Source organism: Anser cygnoides, chromosome 8, assembly GCF_040182565.1.
Source record: "Anser cygnoides isolate HZ-2024a breed goose chromosome 8, Taihu_goose_T2T_genome, whole genome shotgun sequence".
In the NCBI taxonomy this organism is placed as follows: domain Eukaryota; kingdom Metazoa; phylum Chordata; class Aves; order Anseriformes; family Anatidae; genus Anser; species Anser cygnoides.
Genome location: NC_089880.1, coordinates 8,666,367 through 8,679,090, shown reverse-complemented (window position 1 = coordinate 8,679,090; position 12,724 = coordinate 8,666,367). Strand labels below are relative to the sequence as shown.

General features: G+C 36.2%; 2 long non-coding RNA genes across 4 annotated transcripts; one reads left to right on the top strand and one right to left on the bottom strand.

Moving 5' to 3' along the window:
• Nucleotides 1–387: 387 nt before the first annotated feature.
• On the bottom strand, nucleotides 388–12,481 carry LOC106041612 (uncharacterized). Of its 3 annotated transcripts, none has more exons than XR_001210551.3 (4): nucleotides 11,934–12,481; nucleotides 7,198–7,275; nucleotides 4,167–4,232; nucleotides 388–639 (listed from the first exon to the last, which is right to left on the bottom strand). It is a non-coding gene; the product is annotated as an uncharacterized lncRNA (long non-coding RNA). The 3 variants fall into 3 exon arrangements; XR_001210552.3 differs by lacking the exon at nucleotides 11,934–12,481 and adding an exon at nucleotides 9,192–10,102; XR_007159877.2 differs by lacking the exon at nucleotides 7,198–7,275.
• Nucleotides 2,919–8,447, top strand: LOC106041614 (uncharacterized). The gene is made up of 3 exons (XR_001210553.3): nucleotides 2,919–3,056; nucleotides 3,145–3,329; nucleotides 8,275–8,447. It is a non-coding gene; the product is annotated as an uncharacterized lncRNA (long non-coding RNA).
• Nucleotides 12,482–12,724: the final 243 nt, after the last annotated feature.

Here is a 12,724-nt window from a genome sequence, read left to right as displayed (position 1 = left end):
ATTGCCAGTATGTACTGAATTGGAGAACAGGAGGATTTCAAGTCTACATGTGGAATGAGTTACTTTAGCTCTCGTTACTCCTTTGAAGTTCCCTAAAGAAAGTAAAGCACAGCAGCTGAGAGTCTTTCCTAATTTTAATGCAATGTTCAGATCTGTAGTGTTAAAGTTTTCTTAAATCTAAGGGACTGGTTAAAATCCATAACAGTGTCATCCCACAAATAATTCAACTAGGGGCTGACAGTTCAGTCTCCAAGAAGAAAAAACTTGTTGAGTGCTCTGTGGTTTGAGGTGATCAGAGCATTGTGATCTGTTAGACAAGTGATGATCTGAGAGAATGCGAAGGAAGCTCTTGTGAAATTAGGAAAAGGTTATGGATGGAGAAACTGATAGGAAAATTTTGAGAAAGAAATTAGATAGGTGACTGATATGTTTCCGCTGTGGAGGCCAATGGAGACTCAGTAGACTTGAATGTACACTTGTAAAAGCTATACTTTATTTTGTTATACGAATCTGTTCTTATCTTGATGTTTCTGATCTGGGAAAAAGGAGCCACAGCTATCTCCGTTAGATTAACAGAAGTGAAATGTAGCCTCGGGGAATGAAGGAATGGCTTGATTCTCAAAGGTAAAAAGTACTGTGCTAGAGAGAAGAAATGACCTTGCATTAGAGAAGTATATATATGTTTTTATTGTGCATTAATAAAATATTTATTGACTGGGAAGAAGTAAGTTGATTATACTGAACAAGTAAGTTACCATGCTTGAAAAAGGGATACTCTTTAGTGGAAAGTCAGTTCATAAATATCTAATCTAATATCAGAAAGATGCACAGCACTTTCGTGTAGGTCAAGAAACCAAATGAAATTTGGATTCAGTGGAATAGATTCAAACCTGTGTTTTTAGTTTGCAGGAAAGGCATACTTCTTGAACAAATATATCTGAAAGCAAAAGCAATCAACCGACCAAACAAAAACAGGCAAATATTCACTTGGAACAGTCCTGCATTTAGATCAAACAAAGAGGATGATATTTTTGCCTAGCAATTCTATAAGCAGATTGCATGTTGTTTTATGGATAATGTTGCTGCCAGAAACACCAAACTCTATGCTACGTTTCCAAAAGTGCTAATTGACTACGAGTATGATATTCTTCCTGGGATGGAGTGCTAACTTCTGTTACTTGTACCTCAGGGAGGTTTGTCAAAAAGTCTTCTCGACACAACCACCTGCTAGTAGTCTGTTTGGAACACTCAAAGTGTCACCTACTTTCAGTCAAGTCCAGCTTGATGAGGATAAACAAAATGCATGGCATGAACAGTAAGGTATTGTCAGACTAACGTTAAAACTGCAGTGTATTAGCTTTTGCATAGAAATCTTGATGTGATTTATTTTCAAACAATGGATTTGTTTCCCCAAGGAAACTGTATATCCAAAATGTCTTTCATGGATCTTTGCACAGAAGTTGAAGTCAGATTAAATGCTGTAAAAGCAACCAGCACATTTGCAATTATTTCAGACAAAAGACATTTGGAGAGCCTGCTAAAATACAACTTTTAGTCCTTTGGGATATAACTTGCTTAGAAGCAAAACATTCTCTTGAAGGTAAATAGGAAGAGGCATTGATTCCACTAACCAGAACGCTTCTAAATTTATTGATAATGATTTCCTAAAATCACTGTAACTCTACTATGAATTAAAAATGTCCCAATTGGAAAGTTTGGTGCTGAAGTATTACAGTTACAGTGCTTGGAAAACTTACTAGATTAACTTTTAGTTAAGCTATTTTATATCAAACTACTTTATATCAAAGACAAATGCAGCATTAATGTAAAGAATTTGTGCTGAACATGAAAATAACACTTAAATAAAGATGTGCCATATGGTTTGGCAGAAGCTGGAATATTCTGAAACATGGGGGCCTTCTGCTTGCAGCTTTAGGACTTGAAAACTATTATAGTCTGGAAGCAAAAAAAAAAGCTTAAATCTTCAAAGAATGTAGATACTGTTAAATGGGTATATTTTGTTTTAATTGATTGTTAATCCAATTCAAAGTAATTATACACAAAAGTAATTATTCAAAATAAAGGAGCAAGTGGATGGGCTATTGTTGATTATTTATTGCTGACCATGCTGGTAAACTTATAGTATAAATGCAAGTATAAAATCTAAAAATTGTAGACACAGTTTGATCTTCTTGGTTATAATCAGTTGTGGGAGAATCAGTAGAAACAAGGAAAGGGAAATATGTTCCTATAAATGTTGTCTTTGAGACAGTTCCTTTCACTGGCTTCTATACTTCTGCACTTGTTTTTGGCTGAGACGGTTAATTTTCTTCATAGTGGCTGGTATGTTACCATGTTTTGGGTTTAGGAGAAAAATAATGCTGATAACACACTGATATTTTAGTTGTTGCTGAGCAGTGCTTACACTGAGTCAAGGACTTTTCAGCTTCTCATGCTGCCCTGCCAGTGAGGATTCTGGGGGTGCACAAGGAGCTGGGAAGGGACAGAACCAGGACAGATGACCCAAAGTGGCCAAAGGGATGTCCCATACCACTTGGTGTCCTGCTGAAGAATAAAACTGGGGGGGAATTCGCTGGTGGTGGTGGGCAGTTGCTGCTCAGGAGCATTGGTCAGCAAGTGGTGAGCAATTGCATTGTGCATCACTTGACCTGTTTTATGGATTTTCTATTGTTATGAGCTGTGAGGAGATGCAGAAGCAAGTGATGTGAATAACAGTATTTAATTGCTGGCAAGTAATACAGATAACCTGTGATGGCGTGTGAGGGCCCCCAGAATAAAAGTGATAACAGTTGTCAAAAATCAAATAACTTTTAAAAATACAGAATTCTGTTAAACTGTTAAATAACTTTTTTTTTTTTTTTTTTAACTTGTGCACAGCTATGCATTTGCAGGTCTTAGCTGGAGTCTGCAGAGACAGACAAAAGTGCCAACATACAAAACAACAACAATAATAATAATAATAAACAACTGTTATTTCTGAACTGCCTGAAATTTGGAAGAACTGTAAGTCTTGAGAGACTGACTTGTCTCAGAAGGTATGGCAACTCAGATAAGCATCAAATCACCATCAGACATTTTGCTGCTTGCTTATCTTTGGTTTCAAACTTTTTTTTTTTTTTTTAGGCTTATCTGTCACAACAAAAAGAAAAAGGAGGCAAGGCACTATTATGGTCAAAATGTCATAAAACCATCAATAATAAGAGGTTTTTCAGTACTCTTTGACATTTCTTGGTAACTGCACCCTGAGGCTAACAACTCACAGTACAGACACATTTGGTCTATGTTAATTAACAAAAGCAGCTATCAAGGTAAGATTTAAATTAACTTGAGGTGAACTGTTGGTCCATTTGGTTTTCTTCCTTGGTTTTGATTGATTCTTGTTTTCAGGGTCATTAAACATATTTAGTAATAGTTTTCTGAGTAGTAAACAATTATTTTGAAGTGGTCCTACACTGAACTTTCTTCCTGACATCTCTGCTTGGACATTCTGTAGTAAAGGAATCTGACCAAAGTAACACTTTGTCAGAAAGAAGTGCTGCAAGAACTTTGTCACTTCTGTACCCTGAGGTACAAGTAACAGAACTGAACTCTTACAAATCCAGAACAACAGTCAAGAGGGCAGTTAAATCCCCACCAACCAAAACTTTAATCTTTTTTCCAAAGAATATGGTGCTATATCTAATCTTCATTAATTTTATAATTTCTGCAATTCTTTTCTGTGGTCTTCTATATTTCTAAAATTTCAAGCGATTTGGTTGATTTTATTCCTAGAAGACGATGAAACAAGAATTCAAAGGATATTTTAGTAATAAGGAACAAAACTTAAGTTTTTTGAAGATCTTAAATATAATTGTAATTTTCTAAATGTATTATACAATATATTTTTTTCTATGCAAAATAATTATATTTATTCCACTTAGTCTAAATAAAACCTTTTCATCCTTGAAAGCAGGCAGGAAGGTGTAACATATGTATTTATATATAAGTGTCTAAATGAAGAATTCATCGGTAGGTAACAATAGTGCTATATGGAATATAAATTCAATGTTATTTATAGAAATAAGCATATTATATATTAAAAATATGCAGTTTTGCTAATCTCTATCACAATGACAAACTGCAGTAATATATTTGTAATTGCTTACAATATCAGATGAGTGCAGCAGACAATGTACAAACTCCAGTATTAGCATTAATCTCTCCCTCTTGCCCTGTAAAAAAAAAGAGGAAAACATGTCTAGATGTCAATTTTAAACAACAAAATAAGAACGTTCAGAGTTTTAATTCCTACACTTTTTATTCTCCATATAGTTATTTATATATTACTAACATGTCAGTCTTTCATCTTCTCTTGAGAAAAATAAATAGATCAAAATGCTTCAGTCTTACAGACTTTCCAAACCTTCAACATCTGCAGTCGAACCCTTCCAATTTCTCCAACATTTTTTTTTTTCCATTTTGGACACTGGACACTATTCCAATATCAATAATATAATGGTAAATAAAGACTTTAAATAGCTGTTTTATTCGGTAACATGCAGCAAAAGCTGCACTTTTGTTAACATGCAGCAATTTAGCACTTTCTACGGCATTGAAAATTGTGAATTCATGATTCTCAGGGCTCTTTTTGGTTTTACTTCTTCCCAGTATAGTTTCTTATTGCTTAAGAAGGTTATTCAATTTTGTTAGTTTGATAGTATGCATAATAGCTATTCAGAAAGATAAATACTTCTTGCTTGTGCCTTATTTACCAAATAGTTTGTGCCCTGTTTGCCGAATAACAAAGATTACTTTTCATCGTCATTGTTCCACTACATTAATCTCTGTCTCAATCTTTATGTATCTGCAAATATGATCACTAATTATTTCATTTCCCCTTAGTAAGAAAGTCACTGGTCAAAGTATTAGTTTGGCCACAGTCAAGATCCAAACTTCAGGGAACTTGTTGAAGAAACATTTAGTTAAAAGTAATTTCAAAGTCTTTAGGGATATTAAGGTACTCATGATATCCTAAAACAAAAGTTTTCTGGAGTTATATTTTGTCTCAGTTGATTTGTTGTAGGTATTCAAATGCTGTGACAAGAGACTGCTGTTCACTTGTATGACAGTGTTAAGGATAGGGCTGTCATTAAGTTCAAGTATAACAAAAAGGATTGTCAAAGACAGTGCAGCTACTCGCTATTGCAAGTTTATTTCACAACTGGATCCCTTTAAACTTAAATAGTTACATCCATTGTGGTTTCTTTCTGTCTGTGATTCTTGCAATTGAAATGTGTAGCCACTGTGTGACATAAGTTACTTACTCCTCTCTACAAAGTAATCAAAAGCTGTTCAAAGTGGAATGCTTCAATGACATTGGAAAAAAGGTTAACACATGCAGACATAATGCAAAGCAGAATTAGCTGATGTAACAGTAGTTATAAAATATCTTATGAATTCAGAGTTAGTGACCACTACATTAAATCTCAATAAACATTAAATAGAATTGATCTATTTATTTAATTTCCTCAGTATTTAATTCCTCTTGAACTGATTTCATGCGATTTCCAACATTTCATGAAAAGGATTGTAAATGCTGCATATTTATAACCTTTTAGTTAAAATATAATGGAGCTTGAGGAAAAACCTCTTCTGCATTGCAAAGACAGGCATTAGCAGTGGTAGGAGAAATAAGTATTAGGCAGATGGCTATATTCTAAGATCTGAATGATCATAACGATCCTCTAATTATTATGACAGAACTATATAATTATTCAAAAAGATTTCACCTTAACTCCATTGCCTCTAGTTTGGTTGGAGAATTACTTTTGGTTAGACACAAAATCTTCACAGAAAATGTACAAATGGTGAACAATATACCATAGCTGTGGTATCAGTGGTTGTTTTACTCTGGTTTTGTCAGGTTACTGTTAGTTTTTGTTTTTTTGTTTGTTTGCTTGTAAGTTATTTCTTTTGTGAATCCAGTTAGTTTTACCTAATAGCATTTTATGCTTGTAAAAGATCTTTTTTGGTAGATTTATTTAATCTTAGAAGCAACTTTTTCTCATTTTCTCTCTGTAGGTGCTTTCAGATCTCTACTTTGTCCTCTGAAGGTAGAAATCTACTTACCCTAGTTCCAAGTCCTGCCAGAACCTCTTTTGCCTAAGAGTTTTATTGACCCAGAAGCACTTGAAAAAAAATGTGAAAAGCGCTAGTAAAAGAGAATGGTGTCTTAAAGAGCTCTTCTACATCCTCATTTCTTTTCTTACCAAAATAACTTAAGCTACAGATAGCTGTATCTCTGCTGACATATTTAGACAAATAGAGAGCTCGAAGGTCTTCCAAGCACAGGATAAATAATTGTAGCAAGGAGAGGTAGTATAGGTGTTTTTTCTTTCCATTTCATACGCCATAGTTATTGTGGGTATGTGCACAGAATGAAGTTTTGTGTATAATACAAATGAGAGGTAGGCTGTCACAGGGAAAACTGCTCAACTTGTGGTTTAGACCAGATCAGAATAGGAGCAGCTTAGTGATTTGTTAGCAAAATGTTATTAACTGGTTATCAGTGAGCCATTCAACATAGCTACAATAGCATTTACAAAATGTTAACGAAGACCTATAATCTTCTAAAGTTTTTATAACTGTTTCTCAAATGATCCAGTCATATGCACACTACTAGTATGTGAATGCTCCACCTCTTGCAGGATACGTGGGTTGCAAGTACCTATACACTTCTGGGATGTGGTTCCCTGTATTTACATACACATCCTGTTAGAGCTGTGGGCATCCCAGCTTTATGTGTACCTTGCTGCTCCCTACAGCCTGATAATCCACAAACTGGTGAGGAAGGTGCCATGGTCACATACACATACCCAGGTGTGGGTCCCTGGTGCTGCACCATGCACTGTCTCTTCTCTAGCTGGATGTGGGCTGCTTGTGACACACAACGGAAAGGATGCTCTGCCCAGCCTAGGCAGAGGTTGTGGAGCCTGTGAGGCTATTTCTGCTGAAGCCAAGCCAGGTTTAGACAACTGCTCTGTTATCCTTTTCGCACTTCGAGGTTCCTCACAACTGTTGCAAAATAAAGTTTGCAACCACAGATTGTTTAATTGCTGAGGTAGGAATGTCTGTTCTCCTGACTGAGAGTAATTTCTATTGTAAACTATCTGTAGAATGTCAAGCTGTAAGTCATACCTGTCACCAAAAAACTTTCACAGCAGAGACAGCTGCAGTAGTCCTGTGGGTGTTTGCCTCAGAAAATTCAGCCTGACTCTGTGAAAAGTTTAAGGAAATAATAGTAACTGGACATGTCAAAGCATGACTTCTTTCCAGAAAATGACAATGAGCCAGGCTAAGGCTACTGGGTCTGTAACCAAGTATGGCTCCCAGAGTGTTTCTTTGTGTGTGCTGGAGGGAAGGTAAAGACAAAAGGGCTCACAAAGGTGTCAGACAGCATTAGAAACATATAGAATTAAACAAGAAAGGAAATACTTGGTTAATCATATTGTCTGTCTGAAATTACACTTAATATCACCTTGGGAAGCACTCTTCCTTCTTGTTTTGTTCCCTAGTGTATTGATAAACAAGCTACGAACTCCTGCAGTTCTTCTTTACAGTAATGACCTATATGGATTTATATAGCTTTTGGGGCTCTGCAGTCCTGTAACATTGATAATGTAGAGCTGAACCCATAGAGTTTTAATAACCATCTTATACTAAATATGTCCTGGCACCTATGTGTTCTGAAAATCGAAGGCATTCACCAAAATAGGAAGGTATAAAAATAAATTCTTTAACTTAGAAAAGAGAAAAGGAAAAGAAATCCAGAAATTTATTTTCCAAAGAACGCAGTCTCAGGTCTCAGCTGTAGAATGAGAAGTAGGAGGACTCAAAGGGATGGTCCTTGGGATTCAGCTGTCTTTCAGCATAGCATCATTTACAAGATTGGAGGTTTAATTATTTGATAGATGTAAGAAGTGAAATGAAACACAAGGAGAAAAGAGAAAGACAGCTGTAGTGTAAATACAATTAATTTCCAGAAGAAAAAAGTGAACATTCTAAACGTTTCAATTGTATATTGCTTAGAATGAAGGCGTAACTACTCGTGAGTAGCAAATGTTTGTCTGAGGCTGTGTTGTTGTAGCAGGTAATTACTATTAAGTTTTAACTTGTTCAATCTCATGACATTTTTGATTAGCAAGCCTCTAAAACTTTCCCAATAGAGAGAACTGTTAATACTACTGACATGTACCTTTCTCTTACTCTTTGCAGTTCTCTCAGAAGCAATCTGAAGAGATTAGAAAACATACACATGGATGCTGGAACATGTTTGGTTTGTCACTTTTGTATCCACTGTAATAACTAGAACTTGAAAAAGGTTATTAATTTTTGGGGGACTGTCATGCCTCTTTTGTCTCTGAAACAATTCATGTTAACCTGAGATGACAGAATGGTTTTAGCAGCTTCCTAAAAGCCGTCATAACTATTACATTCTCCAAAATTTGATAAATCAATGCCTTTTATTTTTGCAAGAAAACCGTCTGCCTCTGTCTATTCTTTCTTCCGTAAATCTTGAGCTGCCATTTGCCTTTCATGGCTGGTATTACAAAATTGCTTATTAAAATGGTTTCAGAAATAAATTTCTATAATAAATTCTAGAGTATAATCACTAATAATATTGGCAGGGATATGGATTTTTTGTTGTTGTTGTTGTCCATCCATGTCTTCCCTTCTAAAGTGCACTAAATTGTTGACCTTTTCTACTTCAAAAGACAAATTCTATTTTATTATGTACCTTGCATCTCAGTATCTTGTTGACTATAGTACATTATGAATTTTACTGGCTAACATAGTTCTTCCTATCAAGAACTGGCTATACCTTACTACAGTTCATTGAAATGTCTGACTGCTTTGGAATAGAGTAAAAATCTCTTGACAGATGTCCTGACAAAGCAATAATGAAAAGGTCATACTCCTTTCCTGCAGCATTTATCTTGTTTCTTTAGTGGCCGTGTACCATAAACTAGATCCAATTATATCTAATTAGAAACACCAAGTTCCACAGTAGAAGTTAAAAAGCCATTACATGCTTGTATTAAAATTATCACACATTATATTTCAAAATTCTAAAACTGTTAAATGGCATCTCGTCAACATTACTATTCAGATCCAGTCTAAAATCTTTTTACCTTTTCTAAAGATCAAGGTCACAGAGCTCAGCAGTTCTTGTTTTATGGGGCCTTGGGGCCATTTTGAACTATTACTACTTCGAGAATTGTTGATTATGATTGAATACTGGAATAAAAGTACATCATAGACATTCTGAGCAAGTCTTCTCTGACAACATTATCAATGTATGGAATAACAAATGCCTGATATTCAGTGACAATTATGAAAATGCTTGCTTATCAATTTTTGTCATCCTTTGATAAGCCACAAATTAATAAAGACTAAGTCTAAAAATATTCCATATTTGAGTATGTACACCAGTTATGTTTCCTTTGTTCTGACTTTGAAAAGCACAGTAAAAATAACTGATGATGCTAAAGAAAATATTTGCTGTATTGATATACAATAGTAATTTAGAAAAGTTTGGAACAGGCTATTTTGAAAAGGCACAGAATTTTACAAAGGTCTTTCAGCTGAATTTGAATTTTATTAGACCCATAGGTTGTTACATTGCTGATGGCATGATCGCTGTTATGGCGCCAGTAAAATAAGGTGCTTTAATTTTGTGGCTTTTTCACTGCTTTAAAATGAATTATTGTGCTCCATCAGATTTTTTATGCATAAGCAATATCAACAATAAACTTTGTTACATTCCAGCTAGCTCCATATTTTAAAATTTTTAATTTGAAAATTGGCTCCAAAGTCAAGCAGGAGTTATGTCACGAAGGTTGTTTCAGTAACACTCACTTCTACGTGGGAAGCATATGGATTCTGATTAGTACATTTGAAGAAGACTGGTGTACAGTAAGTTTCATTTTGCCTCTGCATTTTGTAAAAAGAAGAGATTAGCCAGGTCACTATATTTTTAAGCCTTAATTCCACAGTTTCAAAAACCGGATCGAAATGTAACTTCAGTAATTATACAACTAAATGCTTAAAATTTTTCTTTCTGTTTTGTCTTCTAGCGATTCATGTGTGATATACCCAAGTGGATATAAGTAACAGAAGTACTTTCTAAGCTTATCTGGCTTAAAATAAAAAATGAATAAAAAATATAATTTTTTTGTTACTGAAAAAGGATTTCTCTAACAACATAGATGTCATAGCACCAGGACTGATGAACTTGACTTTCATTAAGAATCTATATGGAGTGGGACAGTACTATTCTTAATAAAAATGAAGCTAGTGAAAATAAAGTGAAATAAATGCAACTTTTTAACAGTTCCTTAATACTCACTGTTTTTTCTTTTAAAAAGCATAATTGGTTTATTTACAAAGTGCTTTTACTTAAAGTGATGTATTTTTAAAATCACCAAGGAGTTAATTATAAACAATTTATATTTGATATATTTAATTATAAGATACTATGAACTTTAGAACTGAATGGTTCAATGCAGGTGAGCCTTATATTCATATCTATGTCTATGGTTTTGATCTACTCCCTTGCTTCTGTTTCTCTTCCTTTCTCAGATTTTTTTTCTCTCTCTCTTACTCTGTTCATTCCATCTTTGATCTAAATACAGATAGTAATACTGAATTTATTTAAGTCATATGAAAGGAGCACATTTTCAACCTTAGACACATTGTATCTAGAAGTCTTCTTTGATGGTAATAACTAATTGGTAGATGATTTGAGCTTTGAAATGTAGTGATTTTTTTCCTGTTTGTTAGAAATTGCAAGGTACGTTTTCTGGAAAAGAAAGAAATGTCATTACAAAAAACAAGCAAACAAAAAAAAAAAACAACACTTTCCCCTCATACATCTTAATTATTTTCCTTGCCTTTTCTGAAAGTCATGATTTTCATCACTAATGGTTACCAAGTCCATTCTTAGGAGACAAAGGTTATAAAAATGCTAATTTAAAATAGAAAGTATAAATAAAGTACAAACAATTCTATTTTTTTTCCTCTGACTTTGCAAAATAGGGACTAGATTCTTAGTAGAGAAATTGCTTAATCAAGGCTCATTTTATATAGCTGAGGGTCTAACCTCCTGCTTTAAAGCTTATCTGGCTCAGGTCCTTGAAAATCTTCCATTTCTCAAATACAGGTGTTCATTGTGCTCTACTGAGGTATAAACAATTGGAAAAACAAATCATATAGTGGTATTACGTGGTATTAGCCTATTACGTGTCAAGATGAATTACAAGAGAGTGTGATGGCACTGAAGTGATAAAGGATTATGACTTTATATGCTGCTAGTGCTGAACCACAATTATCTTAGCCAAGAACAAGCAATTATTCAAAATAAAACACAATTTGCTGTAAATGTAGACTACTCAGAATATATGGGGTGTGAGTCCTCCACTGATGTAAAATAGTTTAACTCAAAGGGTAAGTTTTCAAAATCAGTGTGACCTTTTCATTTTCCTGAGTTATCAGTCTGTTTCCACAGCATGGATAATTTTTTTCAGACATTCTAAGAATAAGTCCATAGAGACAGAAACAGTTTTAAAATCTTACTCTAAGCCTCTCTACTTTCAACAATTGTGGTTTTTTTCTGTTGTCTCCTGTTGGCATTGCAAATTAGGAGGCAAGGATTTAACCTTGGTGGGAAGGGCCTAGTTTGAGTGTTCCCCTGACAGCCTGGTCTCAGGCCACCAAGGGGCTTGCAGCTGGCATGGGCTGCAGGCACAAAGGGGCAGGGGGCTGCAGAGGTGGCTGGTGACAGGCTTGGCATGTACCAGTCACACTGCCTTCCAGCTCGCCCTGCTGCAGAGAGAACCAGAAGAAAAAAGCCAGTTCATGTCAAAATTACTCACCGGGGAGGTATGTAGCACTCCATATTTAAGGAGACTGCAGCTGTGACAGTAGGTGATCTCCACACAGAGGGAACGACTACCTCCTGAGGGAACTGCTGCCAGAGTGGGAACAGTCCTGAAGGAAGGGCTGCCCCAACTGCCACCGTGCCAGAGTGGGAACAGTCTTGAGGGGAAAGTTGCCACATCTGCCACCTTGCCAGAGTGGGGACAGTCCTGAGGGAAGGGCTGCCACAACCACCTCCTTGGCAGAGTGGGGACAATCCTGAGGTAAGGACTGCCACAAATGCCACCAGGCCAGAGTGGGAACAGTCCTGAGGGAAGGGCTGCCACAACCACCACTCATGCGGTTCACAAAGTGAACCTCCACTTTGCCAGAGTTGGGAAAATCCTGAAGAAACAGCTGCCCCAAATGCCACCATGCCAGGGCAGGAACGGTCCTGACAGAAGGGCTGCCCCAACTGCTGCCTTGCCAAAGCGGGAACAGTCCTGAGGGAAAGGCTGCCACAACCACTGCTGTGCCAGAGTGGGGACAGTCCTGAGGAAACTCTTGTTGCAGCTGCCAAGCCAGAATGGGGACATGCCTAAGGGGCCTGTGGTCTGCTGCCAGCAGTGCACCTGAGCAGGCCAGGACCACTGAGGAACAGAGCTGCAGAAACCATTAGGTTCTGTACTGGGTCTGCCTGGGATGTTAACTTTCCCTGCAGCAGCCCATACAGTGCTGTGCTCTGCACTTGTAGCTAAAACAGCAGCGGTATCACACCAGTGTTGTGTCTGCTGCTGAGCAGTGCTGG